Source organism: Rhincodon typus, chromosome 9 (genome assembly GCF_021869965.1).
Source record: "Rhincodon typus isolate 14 chromosome 9, sRhiTyp1.1, whole genome shotgun sequence".
Taxonomy (NCBI): Eukaryota; Metazoa; Chordata; class Chondrichthyes; order Orectolobiformes; family Rhincodontidae; genus Rhincodon; species Rhincodon typus.
The window spans coordinates 34,501,767-34,518,059 of record NC_063340.1 but is presented as its reverse complement, the minus strand read 5'-3'; the positions used below and the strand labels follow the sequence as shown (position 1 = coordinate 34,518,059).

The window sequence follows — 16,293 nt, the reverse complement described above, 5'->3', positions numbered from 1 at the left end:
AAAACTGTTTTCCTTCAGACAATTTAGTGGAGAGCATGGATGATGGAATGTAGGATGATTTATAGCGAATTATGCTTCATCTGCTCTTAAACTGCTGGATGTGTGGGACTACGGTTGGGAGGTACCTAGCGTCAGGAGATTGGGTGTAACAAGGTGTAGAGCTGGATGAACTCGGCAGTTCCTACTATCTCTGTCAGGAGATTGGTCCTGGCTTGCAAAATCAGGTAACAGCACCAGCCTGTGGCTAATTCTGTAGATGTTTTCCAGGGTGGGTCTTGGATCTAATTTGGCCCAGTTTTTGAAGGGCATTCTTTCTGTGGAAGTAAAAAAGAATGGCTGCTGAAAACTATATTGGCTAATTAATGTCCACAAATGAATACTTTGATTTTGTTTGTTGAAGAAAAGTTAATGCTATGGGAGTAATCAATGAAAAACTGATTTATCGCTTATTTCCATTCCTGGTCAAGTGATCAAATTATTACTATAAATAGTGAGTATTTGTTTTTGATGTAATGTGTCTAGACTGTTAGAAATTTTAGAAAAACATGAACCTCACTGTAAAACTGGAAACTTTATATAGAACAAGAGAGCGATATAAATGAATGGGTCACTTGACCTACTTGTAACACTGCAAAAATCAGTCTCTTTGATATTATAAATAATAAAGGGTCTTGAGAAATTTTAATATGCATGGTTTAACTAGATTGGTTTGTACAAATCTTCATCCACCTCCGTATTGAAGTGGTGTGAATATTTTATGTTTCATCTGAAAGATTTGGAAATGATTACAGAGAGCCTTTGAATGGTCCCAATAATAATTTAATACCACTTGCATTTCACAGATAATATCATTCAGTGCTTCTATTGTAGCTCTTTTATTTCTAGTTTCTTCTGAGTTTTGTAATAAATAACTTATGATGGTTAGAAAAATGCACTGTCCATTGTGGCATTGAGTTAGTTGGGAAGGAAGGTTCCAGAATTTGTTAATTGATGTTGTATTGGATGATGTCAAACAGTTGCATTTAAGATGTATAAATTAGTCTTAGTGACTTCGGCTTGCAAAGAAAATAAATTGATTGGTTGAGTATACAATGGGTGGTGATGTGCAGGTGAAGAAAAGATAAAATGAAAATAAGCCCAATGTTTACAGACTTGACAGTTTAACTTCCAGTGGTGGGGAAACTTGAAAATTCATGTCTGACTAACATGGACTTTTTTGAAAAGGTAATTGAGAGGGCTGATGAAAGCAGTTTTCTTGATGTAATAAACTTCCAGAAGGCATTTGATACAGAGCCACACAACAGACTTGTGAACATAAGGATCAGTAGCGCCCTGGTTACAAAATTTGCTTAAGGATAGGAGGCAGAGTGTGATGGCTGATCGTTTTTGAGCCGGGGAAGGTTTATAAGTGGTGTTCCCAGGCATCAGTATTGACCCCTTGCTTTTCCTGCCACATATTAATGATCTAGATCAAAGTTTTACAGGTGATACAAAATTTGAGAGCACTAAATTCTGATCAGGACAATACAGACCTCTAAAAGGACACAAACAAGCTGGTGCAATGGGCAGATCAGTGGCAAATGAAGCTTGATGCAGAGCAGAGTACAGTGACACATTTCGGTATAAATAACGTGGAAAGATAGCATAAACCAAAGGGTGCTATTCTATCGGGTGTGCAAGATCACAGACCCAGGTGAATATGTACATAAATCGTTAAATGTGGTAGGACAGGTAGAATGAGCTCAAGGATGAAGAACCAGGGACATGGAGAGGCAAGCAATAACTTTTGAATGGAATAACTGTCCGGAAGTGTGCTGGAGGCAGGTTTGACTGAAGCATTTAAGAGGTTATTGGATAATCAGTTAAACAGAAACAATGTGCAGGGATGTGGGTAAAGAATGGAGATTGCCTATAATTTGAAATGTATAGAGAGCTGATGTGGACACAGAAGGCCAAATGGCTTCCATTAGTACCACAACAATTGTGATTGTGAAACTGACAAACTGACAAATTACTTGTGAATGATTTTATGTCAAGGTCAGTGAAATTCTGAAGGCCTGCTGATGCCTGTTAATCTGTATTTTAGCAAGGATTAGTAGCTTCACTGCTACTTGTGTCTGTACAATTGGGCTACATCTTGAAAATCATGTCGCAATAGAAGAGTTAAAGCAGAAATAAGCAGCTGTTCTGGCTTCAGATGACTTTTGTCTGACGCACACGTGCCACCCAAGCAGATTTACTTGCTGCAGAACCCATGTGGGGCAGAATTTAGGAAGAAAGATTTATGGAACAAGAGTTGATGGGTTGAATGTGAGAATGTGGTGATGTTGGAACCTGGATTCTTTAACCTTCACATTGCTACTTCCAGAGCAGTCTATCATTGTCATAGAGTCTTACAGTCATACTGCACGGAAACAGACTCTTCGGCCCAACTTGTCCATGCCAACCAGATTTCCCACACTGAACTAGTCCCATTTTCCTCTGTTTGGCCCATATCCCTCAAACCATTCCTATCCGTGTACCTATAAAAATGTGAGGAAGGGTCACGGACCCAAAATGTTAATTGTTTTTTCCTTCACAGATACTGTCAGACCTGCTGAGCTTTTCCAGCAACTTTGTTTTTAATTCCTTTATTTGCCATTCCTCAGCCCACTGGCCCAGTTGATCAAGATCTATTTATACACTTAGATAACCTCCTTCACTGTCCACTAAACCACCAATTTTAGTGTTATCTGCAAAATTCATAACCATGCCTTCTATATTCTTATTCAAATCATTTATATAAATGACGAACAACAGTGAGTTCAGCACTGATCTTTGTGGCACAGCGCTAGTCACGGCCTCCAGTGTGAGCAACAACCCTCTACCACCACCACCACCATCTGTCTCCTACTGTCAAGCCAATTTTGTATCCAATTGGTTAGCTTTCCCTGGATGCCATGTAATCTAACCTTCCTAACCAGTCTACCTTGTGGACCCCTGTCGAAGGCCTTGCAAAAGTCTGTCTACCACTCTGCTGCCTTCTATCTGCTTGGTCACTTCATCAAAAAAAATTTACTCAAGTTTGAGAGACACAATTTACCATGCACAAAGCTGTTCTGACTATCCATAATCACTATAAGTCATTGTAAGCTGAGGAAAGAATGGACCTTGAATCAGGAAAGGGTGTTACTGTGGAAAGTTTGGGAGCCCTGTTTATAACCAGTGTATCGAAGATAATACAATGAAAATGAAGACTGAACTCTGTCCTTTTTATGTAATCTCAGGACATTGCCAAAGCATTGCAGTCAATTAAATACTGTGAAGTATTGTCACAGTTGTAGTGTAGGAAATTTGTAAAGAGGCAATAATGTTAGCCTTTGACATTCATTCCCAAGGTTTATCTTTAGTATAGATTATATTAGCAGGATCCTTTTAATATTTTTAGTTCTGTTGTCTCACCCAGCAGCCAGCCAAATGGCCTTTTGGTAGGAGATGACATCAGCAGCAACATAGTCCTCAATAATATGTGGCTGGAAAGGCCATAGAAAAGGCTGAAAGAACCATTGGCTTGTGGCATTAGCATCTCTTCCATCATTTTCACTGTCGAATATTCTGACCACTGGGAAACCAGAGTGCATCTGTTTTTAATTATGTGAATGAATCAATGGGGAGGCGATGGCCTAGTGGTATTATCGCTGGACTGTTAGTCCAGAGACCCAGATAACATTCTGGGGACCTGGGTTCAAATCCTACCGTGGCAGATGGTGGAATTTGAATTCAATAAAATATCAGGAATTAAGAATCTGTCGATGACCATGGATCCATTGTTGATTGTCGGAAAAACCCACCGAGTTCCCTAATGTCTTTTAGGGAAGGAAACTGCCATCCTTACCTGGTCTGGCCTACATGTGACTCCAAACCCACAGCAATGTGGTTGTCTCTGAACTGCCCTCTGGGCAATTAGGGATGGGCAATAAATGCTGCCTAGCCAGCGATGCCCTCATCCCGCTCATGAACAAAGAAAAAAAAAAATCTTCCCCTCTACTCTGGAGCACTCAAAGTCCCAAATATCAGCAGTCGTTATTAAGAGGCAGGTGTGCGGCAGATTAAGGTTCAGGTGTATTGCTGTGTGGAGAGAAGTTCATATTTTTGTAATTTCAGAAAAGCACAAAGACACTTCTAGAATGGTGCAGCTATTAACTTTACCACATTTAAATCTTTGAGTACAGTTTTCCTAGTTGTTGCTGAGATGAAACATTGTGCAGACAATTCATTTTAACTGTTTGATTCCTCAAACAAATAATTGGCTGGGAAAACTCAGTAGGTCTGGCATCATCTGTGGAGAGAAAGCAGAGTGAACATTTTGAGTCCAGTGACCCTCTTTAAGAACTGATTGTAGCTGGGAAAACATTGGTATGTATGCTGATGATGGGGGAGGTGGTGAGAGGGGTAGGAGTAAACGATGGGTGGAGATGAGTTCAGAGAAAAAGAGAATACAACGATAGTTGGGCAGACAAAGGAATGAGTAAAGGTCAGCCTGGGGGAATCAGTTGCTAATGGGGATCGTCGATGGCTGATAATGTGATAGTTGTGGTAACCACCCATGTGGTGACAAGGTCTTGACTGTGAGGTTGGGGTAAAGACATGGGAAAAGGTGCTCAGGCCCTAAAATTATTGAATAACCACTATTGAGTCCTGAAGGCTGTAAGGTCCCCAAGTGGAAAATGAGATGTTGTTCTTCTAGCTAGCACTGAGCTTCACTGTGGCTCAGCAGCCAGCCTGAGACAAATGTTAATCAGGGAGCGCAGTGGTGTGTTGAACTGGCACACAGCAGGAAGCTAGGCATCATTTTTGCAGACAGAACTTAAGTGTTCCACAAAATGGTCACCGAGTCTGCGTTTTGTCTCCTCTGTGTAAAAGCGACCGCATTGTGAGCAGCAAATACAGTAGACTAGATTGAGTGAAGTGCAGGTAAATTGCTGCTTCACCTGAAAGGTGTGTCTGGGGCTTTGGATAGTGATGAAGGAGGAAGTAAACCGGCAGGTGTTACACCTTGCACAATTGCATGTGAAGGTGCTGTGGGGTGTGGGGCGGTGTTGGGAGTGGAGGAGGAGTGGACCTAGATGTCCCAGAGGGAATGGTCCCTGCAGAAGGCTAACGAGGGAGGGGAGGGGAATATGTGCCTGGTGATGGCATCCTGCTGGAGGTGGCAGAAATGGTGGCTAATGCTTATTTGGATGTGGATGGTGGTGGGGTGGTAAGTGAGGATGAGGGGAACCCCATCGATGTTGTGGGAGGGAAGCGGGGCTGAGGGCCAAAGTGCAGGAATGGGTTAGACATGAGGACCCTGTTGACCACTGTGGTGGGGAATCCTCTGTTGAGAAAGAAGGTGGCATTTTGGAATAGATGCGATGGAGATGGAGAAAGGGAAGCGTGGTGTGAGGATGTATAGTCGAAGTAGCTGTGCAAGTTGATGGGTTTGTAATGGATATTAGTGTCCAACTATCCCCAGAAATGGAAACACAAATGTTGAGGAAGGAAAGGGAGGAATCGGAGATGGATCAGGCAAAGGTGAGAGCAAGGTGGAAATTGGAAGTGAAATTGATAAACTTTTCCAGTTCTGGACATGAGGGAAACAGCACCGATGATGTCATTGATGTACTGGAGGAAGTTGTGGGTGGGGGCCACAGTAGGACTGGAACAAGGAATGTCCGTCGTTCTCCACAAAGAGACGGGCATAACTGGGGCCCATGCGGGTACCTGCGGCCACCCCATGACCTGAATAAAGTGGGCGGAGTTAAAGGAGAAGTTGCTCAAAGTGAGGATGAGCTTGGTCAGGTGGAGTAGGATGGTGTTTAATAGGACTGTTCAGGAATATTTCCCAGGAAGAAGCGGAGACCCCTGAGACCATTCTGATGGGGCATGGATGTTTAAAGGGATTGCGCGTCCAGGGTAAAGAGGAGTCAGCTGGAGCTAGTGACCTGGAAATTCTGAAACCAGCGTAAATCATCAGCAGAATCAGACATAAGTGAGAAGGGACTGGGCTGCATTGATTCTTCCTTGCAGCTTAAAGGCTGAAAACTGAATTGGTCACTAACAGACACACTATTTGCTGATGGCTCTTCTTTCTGTGCCTTCAAGATTTACAAGAAAACAATTGTGTATTTTTATTCTTTAACACTGTACTACAATTGCTTGTAAAGTTTGCTGTTCTGATGACATTGATTCTTATTGTTTTCACGTGAGATGAGCTGCAGTGTGCTTATCTGAAACCTAAAATTAAAGTGGAAGGAGAAATGTGTTAATTTTTCCTCTCTCTCTGAAAATCAGCATGGATAGCAATTGTACTGTAGAGTTTAATGTGGTGTCATGGAGTCCCTATATAGGTCAGTCTTTCCTATTTGCCATTCATGAACCAGCACGGAAAGACAGGTGTTAAAATGGACAAAGCTCATTTCAGAATCAGTGGGGGCCTCACCCTCACTTTTTTTTAAAAGTCATAGGTATTTTGACACTCGTTGATAGTTGGTAATGTGCTTTGATATAAAATAGGTTATAGCAGATTAGCTACAAATATTGGAACTATACAGAGTCTCTAATTCAAAACTTTAACCAAGCTTTTGGCTGTTTCAATTCCATGCTACTTTCCCGTTTCCTTACTTTCATGCTGTCCTGGACCTATTGCCACTAAGTTGTTAAATACCCAACTTTCTTTACTGACACGAGCTGATATTGCAAATGGCTCCCTCTGTCAAGGTGTGCTTCCTTCCTCCTTTGACTTGTGTGAAATCTTTGATATTTTTGATTACACCCCTCTCTAAAACTGCTACTCTGGTGTCCCACTGAGTGAATCTGATGCCATTCTTAACTGTTGAGTCATAGGCGGGAGAGAATCTGCAATGCCTTCTCTTGCTACTCTTCCATATTGCCTCTTGTGTTCTCCAAAGGTCTTCTGTGGCCCTGCTGCTCCTATTCCTCATCTACGTACTGCCTGCCTCTCTCTCAAACATCATCCAGTCACTTTGCACATAGGCATTTGCTCCCAGTTCTACTTCCTACCACCTCTATCTTGAGTCATGAGCCACGTTTGACAGTAGATTTCAAGAACTGGGTGCATCGTAATTTCCTCCAATTAGACAAAGAACAAAGAAAATTACAGCACAGGAACAGGCCCTTCGGCCCTCCAAGCCTGCCCCGATCCAGATCCTCTATCTAAACGTGTCGCCTATTTTCCAAGGATCTGTAACCCTCTGCTCCCTGTCCATTCATGTATCTGTCTAGATACATCTTAAATGACACTATCATGCCTGCCTCTACCACCTCTGTTGGCAACGCGTTCCAGGCACCCACCACCCTCTGCGTAAAGAACTTTCCACGCATATCTCCCTTAAACTTTTCCCCTCTCACCTTGAAATCGTGACCCTTAGTAACTGAGTCCCCAACTCTGGGGGGGTGGAAAAGCTTCTTGCTATCCACCCTGTCTATACCTCTCATGATTTTGTAGACCTCAATCACGTCCCCCCTCAAACTCCATCTTTCTAATATAAATAACCTAATCTACTCAACCTCTCTTCATAGCTAGCGCCCTCCATACCAGGCAACATCCTGGTGAACCTCCTCTGCACCCTCTCCAAAGCATCCACATCCTTTTGGTAATGTGGCGACCAGAACTGTACGCAGTATTCCAAATGTGGTCGAACCAAAGTCCTATACAACTGTAACATGACCTGCCAACTCTTGTACTCAATACCCCGTCCGATGAATGAAAGCATGCCGTATGCCTTCTTGACAACTCTATCGACCTGCGTTGCCACCTTCAGGGTAGAATGGACCTGAACACCCAGATCTCTCTGTGCATCAATTTTCCCCAGGGCTTTTCCATTTACCGTATAGCTCGCTCTTGAATTGGACCTTCCAAAATGCATCACCTCGCATTTGCCTGGATTGAACTCCATCTGCCATTTCTCTGCCCAACTCTCCAATCTATCAATATTCTGCTGCATTCTCCGACAGTCCCCTTCACTATCTGCTACTCCACCGATCTTAGTGGCATCTGTAAACTTGCTAATCAGACCATCTATACCTTCCTCCAGATCATTTATGTATATCACAAACAACAGCGGTCCCAACATGGATCCCTGTGGAACACCACTGGTCACAGTTCTCCATTTTGAGAAACTCCCTTCCACTACAACACTCTGTCTCCTGTTGCCCAGCCAGTTCTCTATCCATCTAGCTAGTACACCCTGGACCCCATGTGACATCGCTTTCTCCATCAGCCTACCATGGGGAACCTTATCAAACGCCTTACTGAAGTCCATGTATATGACATCTACAGCCCTTCCCTCATCTATCAACTTTGTCACTTCCTCAAAGAATTCTATCAAGTTGGTAAGACATGACCTTCCCTGCACAAAACCATGCTGTCTATCACTAACAAGCCCATTTTCTTCCAAATGTAAATAGATCCTATCCCTCAGTATCTTCTCCAGCAGCTTCCCCACCACTGACGTCAGGCTCAGCGGTCTATAATTACCTGGATTGTCCTTGCTACCCTTCTTAAACAAAGGGACAACATTAGCAATTCTCCAGTCCTCCGGTACCTCACCTGTGCTCAAGGATGCTGCAAAGATATCTGTTAAGGCCCCAGCTATTTCTTCTCTTGCTTCCCTCAGTAACCTGGGATAGATCCCATCCGGACCTAGGGATTTGTCCACCCTAATGCCTTTTAGAATACCCAACACTTCCCCCCTCCTTATGCCGACTTGACCTAGAGTAATCAAACATCTATCCCTAACCTCAACATCTGTCATGTCCCTCTCCTCGGTGAATACCGACGCAAAGTACTCATTAAGAATCTTCCCTCATTTTCTCTGACTCCTCGCATAACTTCCCTCCTTTATCCTTGAGTGGGCCAACCCTTTCTCTAGTTACCCTCTTGCTCCTTATGTACGAATAAAAGGCTTTGGGATTTTCCATAACCCTGTTTGCTAAAGCTATTTCATGACCCCTTTTAGCCCTCTTAATTCCTCGTTTCAGATTGGTCCTACTTTCCTGATATTCTTTCAAAGCTTCGTCTGTTTTCAGTCGCCTAGACCTTATGTATGCTTCCTTTTTCCTCTTTGCTAGTCTCACAATTTCACCTGTCATCCATGGTTCCCTAATCTTGCCCTTCCTATCCCTCATTTTCACAGGGACATGTCTGTCCTGCACTCTAATCAACCTATCTTTAAAAGCCTCCCACATATCAAATGTGGATTTACCCTCAAACAGCTGCTCCCAATCCACATAACCCAGCTCCTACCGAATTTTGCTATAGTTGGCCTTCCCCCAATTTAGCACTCTTCCTTTAGGACCACTCTCGTCTTTGTCCGTGAGTATTGTAAAACTTACGGAATTGTGATCACTATTCCCAAAGTAATCCCCTACTGAAACTTCAACCACCTGGCCGGGCTCATTCCCCAACACCAGGTCCAGTATGGCCCCTTCCCGAGTTGGACTATTTTACATACTGCTCTATAAAACCCTCCTGGATGCTCCTTACAAATTCTGCTCCATCTAACCCCCTAACACTAAGTGAATCCCAGTCAATGTAGGGAAAATTAAAACCTCCCATCACCCCCACCCTGTTGTTTCTAAATCTTTCCATAATCTGTCTACATATTTGTACCTCTATCTCTCACTTGCTGTTGGGAGGCCTGTAGTACAGCCCCAACATTGTTACCGTACCCTTCCTATTTCTGAGCTCTGCCCATATTGCCTCACTGCTTGAGTCCTCCGTAGTGCCCTCCTTCAGCATAGCTGTGATATCCTCTTTGACCAGTAATGCAACTCCTCCACCCCTTTTACCTCCCTCTCTATCCCGCCTGAAGCATCTATATCCTGGGATATTTAGTTGCCAATCTTGCCCTTCCCTCAACCAAGTCTCAGTAATAGCAATAACATCACACTCCTAGGTACTAATCCAAGCCCTAAGTTCATCTGCCTTACCTACTACACTTCTCGCATTAAAACAAATGCACCTCAGACCACCTGTCCCTTTGTGTTCATCATCTGCTCGCTGCCTACTCTTCCCTTTAGTCACACTGACTTCATTATCTAGTTCCTTACAGGCTTTAGTTACTACCTCCTTACTGTCCATTAACCTCTTCATTTGGTTCCCATCCCCGTGCCACATTAGTTTAAACCCTCCCCAACAGCGTTAGCAAAAGCTCTCCCGAGGACATTGGTTCCAGTCCTGCCCAGATGTAGACCGTCTGATTTGTAATAGTCCCACCTTCCCCAGAACCGGTCCCAATGTCCCAAAAATCTGAACCCCTCCCTCCTGCACCATCTCTCAAGCCACTCATTTATCCTGCCTATTCTTTCATTTCTGCTCTGACTAGCACGTGGCACTTTTAGTAATCCTGAGATACTACCTCCGAGGTCCTACTTTGTAACTTGGCTCCTAACTCCCTAAATTCTGCTTGTAGGACCTCATCCCATTTATTACCTATATCATTGGTGTCTATATACTCGACGACAGCTGGCTGTTCACCCTCCCCCTTCAGAATGTCCTGCAGTCGATCTGAGACATCCCTGACCCGTGCACCTGGGAGGCAACATACCATTCGGGAGTCTCGTTTTCGACCACAGAACTGCCCATCTACTCCCTTTACAATCCAATTACCTATGACTATAGCCCTTCCACTCTTTTTCCTGCCCTTTTGTACAGCAGAGCCAGCCACGGTGCCATGAACCTGGCTACTGCTGCCTTCCCCTGGTGAGCCAAATTCCCCCAACAGTATCCAAAACGGTATACCTGTTTTGGAGGGAGATGACCGCAGGGGACACCTGCACTGCTTTCCTGCTTTTTCTCTGCCTTTTGGTCACCCATTCCCTTTCTCCGTCAGCAATCCTAATCTGCGGTGTGACCAATTTGCTAAACGTGCTATCCATGACTTCCTCAGCATCGCGGATGCTTCAAAGTGAGTCCATCCGCAGCTCCAGAGCTGTCAAGCGGTCTAACAAGAGCTGCAGCTGGACACATTTCCTGCATGTGTAGGAGTCAGGGACATCAGCCGCGTCCCTGAGCTCCCACATTAAGCAAGAGGAGCATAACACGAGTCTGGGATCTCCTGCCATTTTTACTCTTAAGCTTAGTATGGTCCTACTATAATATGAAATAATAGATAAATGAAATGAAAAAATTTTTAACAATCACTCTACTTACCAGCACACAATTTAAAAAAAAAATGAAAAACCTTGCCTTATCAACACACACCAGAGTCTTTTTTTTTTGCAGAGGAGGAGGGCGGGTAGGAGACACTACTCGTGTAGTGTCTCGGGTTTAGCCACTGCCCAAATATATCAGTTCACTCACCTTCCCAGAGCACAATTTGACCGCTCCCACTCAGCTCTGCTGCCGAAATGTAGAACTTACCTTCCCGGAAGCCCCTGGTCCTCGCTCTCACCACTCCCGCTGCTGCTGCAAAAATGGAGGCCTCTGATTCCACGAGGTAAGTCTTTTAAAATGAAAAGCTCACCTTCCCAGCAGTCCCCTTGTGCTCTCTCCAGACTTCTGCCGCTGAACAAATGGAGGAACATTAGGAAGATTAAACTCATTGCCTTTTGGTCCTTAACAGAAACACAATGCCCTCACTACTCATTCCATCTCATTCCTCAATCACCGTCTCTGGCTATATAAGACTGCATCCTCAATATCATATGATATCTTTACATGAGCTTCCAACCTATATCCTGCTTCTCACAAAACCTGCTTATTCCAAAATCCTTCACTATCCCACCTCACCTTAACTGCTGATGAAGCTCCCATCTATGTCTTTTGTAATCAGCTATCTCAACAATTTCAATACCTTCCAATTATTCATAAATGAGCTCATCTGAAACGCTGCCTATTTCCTTAATGACAACAAGTCATGTACAGCCATCATACTTTAGTTTGCTGATTTATTTTGGCTCTTGATCAGTTGACACTTGAATTTAAATATTCTGTATTTAAATCTTTCTGTAACTTCTACACACGCTCACTTGTCTAGTTCAGCAACTCTTTAGGCTTTCGTATTTCCCCCATCTCTGGTCTCATATCTGCCCTGCTGTCTTTCGGGCGGGGAGGAGGACACCAGCACACCAGGCCCCAATAAGCAGGGTGCTCTCTATTCGGGTCAAGTTAAGGACTGGGTCACTCTGCTGGTGTCAGAGCCAGCATTCACAGCCAGAATATATTTTTCTTCAGTAGGTGAATGTATCGTATTAAAATCGCATTCAGCTCTAAAATATATTGGGCCTGAATTTTATGGGGAATGAACAGGATTGGTGCCCAGTGACCAGGAGTGTGCAGTTCCTACCTCACTTTAACTGTCAGGTTTTCAGAGTCTTGGCAAACCTGGTCCACAGCTCCTAAACTCAAAGGCTGCTAAAATCTGGGGTACATAGCCTTGCTGACACCAAATGACCGACTAACCTGTCTCTCACAGCTTTCTCAATTGCCTCTCTAACCTTTCCTATTTAAACTAGAAGTTGACCCATTCAGAATGGATTCGGTTGACTTTCCCAATTTTAAGCCTTTAACACTGCTGCTGTCCATCTGTCCTGGCACATTAAAATTTCCCCATTGGATTTATCGTTTCACTATCATGTACTTGCAAGGTTTTAATGCTTTACAATAGCAACAAGCTATTTACAGCAGAGCAAGCTTCCCATATAAAACAACACCTGTGTAACTTGACCTGATTTCTGTTGTTTAGCATCCAAAGATTTGAATTTCTGAGCATTGTTTTTCCTGAATAATATAGCCTATCTATGCATATAGCAGCTGTGGTTTATGGAAATAGTTTTGGTACACAGTTCAAATTAAGATTTTTTTTCTAAAATTGAGGTTGATAGTTTATTGCAGAAAAGTGGAGATGTGTAAAATCATTTTACAAAGTATCTTTTTATGATCTAACATGCATCGTATGAAAGAAAGGTGGAAGGAGATTCAATAGTAATTTTCAAAAAAAATCATTTGGTATGCACTTGGAAAGCTTGTAGGGATATGGGGAAAGAGCACAGTACTGGCACTAATTGGATAGTTGTTTTCTAACAGTCAGATTGAGCTTTTTGCTTTGCTTATTCGTGAGTGTCATTGACAAGCCAACATTTGTCACCTCCCTCTAGATTTTCTCAAGTCGGTGGTGGTTGTGGAACTTTTGTAGATGACCACTCCTGGTCTCTTGTGTTTGTCCCCTCTATTACTATGTGTTACTAAGAGGCAATCATAGAGATCCTTCAACCCAGGTTGTTGACTTGCTCGATGAGCTGGCTTATTTTCGTTCAGACGTTTCGTCACCATGCTAGGTAACATCATCAGTGAGGCCTCTGATGAAGCGATGTCATTCTACTCCGCTTGGAATTTATACCGTCCGGTCTGTTATGGTGAGTAGTGTCATTTCCGGTTTTGTTCTTTATGGGTTTGTGTATGGGGTCCAATTCTATGTGTTTGTTGATTGCAATACGGGTTGAGATCCCTGCCTCTAGGAATTCCCATACATGTCTATATTTGGCTTGGGCTACTATGGTTACATTGTCCCAGTTAAACTGATGGCTTTCATTGTCCAATGTACTGATATTTGGGAAAGTTTGTCATGTCATTTTGCTGCTAGCTGATGCTTATGAATTCTGATGGCTAGTTTCCTTCCTTCATTACAATGTAATGTTTGTGGCAGTCGTTTCACGGTATTTTGTAAACTGCGTTGGTTCTGCATGTCATGGGTATGGGGTTTTTAATCCTCATGACTGTTTGTCACAAAGACCCCATACCCCTAACATGCAGAACCAACGTAGTTTACAAAATACCATGCAACGACCGCCACAATCAACAAACGTACAGAATTGGACCCCATATACAAACCCATAAGAACAAAACTGGAAATAACACCATTCACCATAACAGACTGTACAGAATAAATTCCAAGCTGAGTAGAACAACATCGCTTCATCAGAGACCTCACAGATGTTACCTAGCATGGTGACAAAAAGTCTGAAAGAAAACAAGCCAGCTTGGTGAGCAAGTCAACAATCTTCCTCACAACCTGAGGTACAAATCTTTGCAAAAACCTCAATCCTTTGACCCACCTTGTCTGTACCAGTCATCAAGCACCTATCTTCTCTAATCCTGTTTTCTAGCACTTGATCCGTAGCCTTGCGTGAGATGTCACTTCAAGTATTTGTTTAAATACTACTAAAATCTTGAGGGTTCCCATCTGCTCCACCCTTTCAAGCAGTGAATTCCAGATGTCCTCTTCTCCTCATCGCCCCCACCACCATCCCCCTCTCACCAAACCGTCTATGTGAAAAAACTTTCTCTCAAATCCCCTGCCACCTTACCTTAAATATATAGTTGCTTGTAATTGACCACCCTCCCTACTAAGGGGAAGAGTTTGTGTTATCTACTCTATCATTGCTGCTCACCATTTTGTACATGGATAGGTACACAAATACAAAATGTTTAGAGGGATATGGGCCAAACACAGGTAAGTGGGATGTGTTTTAATTTGGGAAATTTGGTTGTCACGGACAAGTTGGACCGAAGGATCTGTTTCTGTGCTGTGTGACTCTATAATTCAATCAGGTTGTCCCTGACCCTATCATGTTCTCTGCTGTAAAGTAAAGAACTCCAGCGTATCTAGTCTCCCTTGATAGCTGAAATGTTCCAGCCCAGCCACTATCCTGGTGAATCCCCTCTGCACCCTCCATTGCAATCATGTCCCTTCTATAGAGCAACACCCAGAACTTAACAAAGAATTCCAGCAGTGGCCCAACAAATGTTACCTTTAACTCCATCATAACACTGCACTTCGCGATCTGTGCTACTGCACTTCCTGCCTTCCAGTCCTCCTGGCACCTATCCTGTGGCCTGAGAGAATTTGAAAATTAAAGTTAGGGTTTCTGCTGTTTCTTTAATTGTATACCAAATTGCTGTAGGAAATATCTCATCTGGACCTTGATATTTATCCACTTTTTAAGCATGCTAAAATTGCTAATACCTTCTCCCCCTATTGTGAATGCAGATGCAATGTACTTATTTAAATCTCGCCCAAGTCTTTTTTTGTGTGCCACTTTTTATCCCAAATGGGCCCTTCTCTGTCCCCAGTTATCCTCTTGCCCCTTACTTATAAAACATCTTTGCATTGTTCTTTATTTTACCTGCCAGTGTTGCTTCATGATCTGTTTCCGCTCTCTTAATTTGTTTTTTAATTTGTTTTTTAATGAACCCTTGCATTTTTCTATACTCTGCTGATTTGAACCCTCCCTATCTGCCATAAGCTTCTCTTTTTACTCCTTATCCAATTCCGAAGATCCCTTGACGTCCAGGGTTCTCGGGACTTATTGGTACCACTCTTCATCTTTTACAGGGCCATGTTAGCCCTATCTCCTCACTGTTCCCTGTTTTGACTTTCACTCCCCTATCGGCTACAAGTAGCTGCTCCCAGTCCACTTTGGACAAATCCTGTCTTATTAAAATCAGCCACCCCATCCCCCACCCCTTGTCGTTTTCCAAAACTGCCTTAAATCATAATGAGCTATGATCACTATTATAGAAATACTCCCACATTGAGACTTCTACCACTTGCCTGGCTTCTTTCCATAAAACTAGATCCAGCAACACCACCTATCTTATAGGATTTTCTACATGCTAACTTAAAACGTTCTTCTGGATATACTTTAAGAATTCCATCCCTCCTATCTGTGTCTATCCTAGTTAATAATGGGAAAGTTGAAATCCCCTATTGTTACTGTATAATTTTTATACTTCTTTGAGATTTGCTGACATAATCTGTTGTTTTTCTGCATGACTGCCTAGGCGTATATAGTACACTGAGCAATATGATTGCCCCTTTGTTTTTAAGACTGAGCCACATGGCCGCCTTTTGAGGAACTTTTTAAGATTTGATTGCTCCTTACTGTAGCAATTGACTCCTTGAATAATATTGCAACACCATTTCCACCTTAACAACCACCACTCCAGTTGCCCCATCTGGCCTGAAGATTCTATACCCTAGAATGGTCTTGCCCTTCCCTCATCCATGTCTCCTTGATAGCAGTGATATCATATTTCCATGTATTAGTCAACACCCTTAAATCATCTGCCTTACTTGTAAGACTCCTTGTGTTTAAATAAATGATCATCTAGTCATGCCTTGCTTCTATATGTCTTAACTTGGCGATACACACTGCCTGCCAGACATGGTCTTTCTTCTGTACCTGTCTGTGCATCTTCCCTAGTGTTTCCCAACTTCATATCCCTACCCTTTGCCAATACCACCCCCA

General features: G+C 43.0%; 1 protein-coding gene and 1 long non-coding RNA gene across 3 annotated transcripts in view; one reads left to right on the top strand and one right to left on the bottom strand.

Moving 5' to 3' along the window:
* tiam2a (TIAM Rac1 associated GEF 2a) overlaps positions 1 to 16,293 on the top strand; it is a 358,836-nt gene that overhangs the window by 271,980 nt on the left and 70,563 nt on the right. The window lies entirely within an intron of this gene.
* LOC125484103 overlaps positions 1 to 16,293 on the bottom strand; it is a 39,152-nt gene that overhangs the window by 20,864 nt on the left and 1,995 nt on the right. For both annotated transcript variants that reach the window (XR_007262953.1, XR_007262954.1), the window contains exons 2-3: positions 14,794 to 14,878; positions 11,508 to 11,548 (exon numbers count right to left, since the gene is read on the bottom strand). This is a non-coding gene — a long non-coding RNA (uncharacterized LOC125484103). The remainder of the gene's footprint in view (positions 1 to 11,507; positions 11,549 to 14,793; positions 14,879 to 16,293) is intronic.